The 1,354-nt window shown below is 40.2% G+C and overlaps 1 protein-coding gene across 1 annotated transcript in view; it reads right to left on the bottom strand.

Moving 5' to 3' along the window:
* Nucleotides 1–1,354, bottom strand: part of TBC1D14 (TBC1 domain family member 14) — a 60,261-nt gene that overhangs the window by 44,603 nt on the left and 14,304 nt on the right. The window contains exons 2-3 of the mRNA XM_023518743.1: nucleotides 1,111–1,114; nucleotides 156–158 (exon numbers count right to left, since the gene is read on the bottom strand). The gene's annotated coding sequence lies outside the window, so the exon portion shown is untranslated. The remainder of the gene's footprint in view (nucleotides 1–155; nucleotides 159–1,110; nucleotides 1,115–1,354) is intronic.

The raw sequence follows: 1,354 nt of genomic DNA, 5'->3' as shown, positions 1-1,354 counted from the left end.
TTTTTTTTTTTTTTTGCAGTTTTTGTCCGGGGTTGGGTTTGAACCCGCCACCTCTGGCATATGGGGCCGGCGCCTTATTCCTTTGAGCCACAGGCACCACCCAAAAGCAAAAAAATGTTTTGATGAAGATCCTTTAAATTGATTTTGATGATAACGCTCTGACAAACCTTCCTGCTACTCTGAAGGAAAAAACTCTGACCAAAGGGACTGTGTAACTCTGCAGCTGAGGCCACCGCTTCATGACTGTGTACACCCTGGTTAATGGGGAAGTCACAAAAGATCCCGTCATCAAGCCAATCCCTAGATGAGGGTCCACAAACACTGTCTCAGGTCTTGCACCTCCTGTGTAAGAGGCATATTTTCTGTCTTCTGGATACTATAAATTTTAACTGATATTATTATAAGAGCCACTGGGAAATCATCACTGCAAACTGTTACATAAATAATTTTGCCATGCCCTGGAAATCTAAAAGCAGCCTCCATTAACACTGGGTCACCAATTTGTCCTATGGATTGAACCACAAAAGCTAGACCTGGTGACAAACATTCAAACACCCAGCCAGAAAAGGTCAGGAGAGCCAAACAAGTTGGTGGTCCTGAAATAATGTGTTATGTGTGTATTCTTAGCTCTCTGCAAAATCTAAAACCAAAATTGTCTCATTCCTTATTATAGACAAGGTTCCCAGGATCATCCCTTAAGGGAAGATAACCTAGTTGGGAAGACAGGACAGACAAATGTGGAGTCCACCTAAGACTTCCATAACCATTCCAGTAACAAGGGCATTGTCATGCATTGATGATTAATTGCTAAATGAATTTTATTGACACCTGCTGTCGAAAGGGGTATTATAGGCAAAATTATTCTATAAGTAATTATCCTCTCAGCCAGAAAGGCCTTAAAAAGTAGAAATAAAAATCATTTCCTCAAAACACACAGGCTCTGAGAAGGGCGTATAATAAGTAACAGGTGGGTAGGGCAGTTTCTGTCTATCTGGATGTACAAGGTTAGATGTCTTAACACTGCTGACTGACTTAAAATCAGGCCCACTTACCACAAACTAAGAAAATTAATTCATTTCTTCATGGATTCAAACATCTAAGCATCTACACGGTCCTGGGAACACAGTTGTGACTTAAGGTGGCACTAGCCATCAGGAAGCTTTAAGTTTTAACACCTGAATGTCAAAATCTTCAATTTTATAGGAAATCTACCAAAAGCTATGTGTTGAGAAATATTTTGACACATGTTGTATTTTAACAAGAATTAGTAATGCATCCCCCACTAGGTGCTACTTTTTTTTTTTTTTTTTTTTTTGAGACAGAGCCTCAAGCTGTCCCCCTGGGTAGAGTGCCG

The sequence above is a fragment of the Otolemur garnettii genome, unplaced genomic scaffold (assembly GCF_000181295.1).
Source record: "Otolemur garnettii isolate 467f Iridium unplaced genomic scaffold, OtoGar3 scaffold00146, whole genome shotgun sequence".
Classification (NCBI taxonomy): Eukaryota; Metazoa; Chordata; class Mammalia; order Primates; family Galagidae; genus Otolemur; species Otolemur garnettii.
The sequence above is the reverse complement of the archived record's forward strand: the minus strand, read 5'-3'. Positions and strand labels throughout refer to the sequence as shown.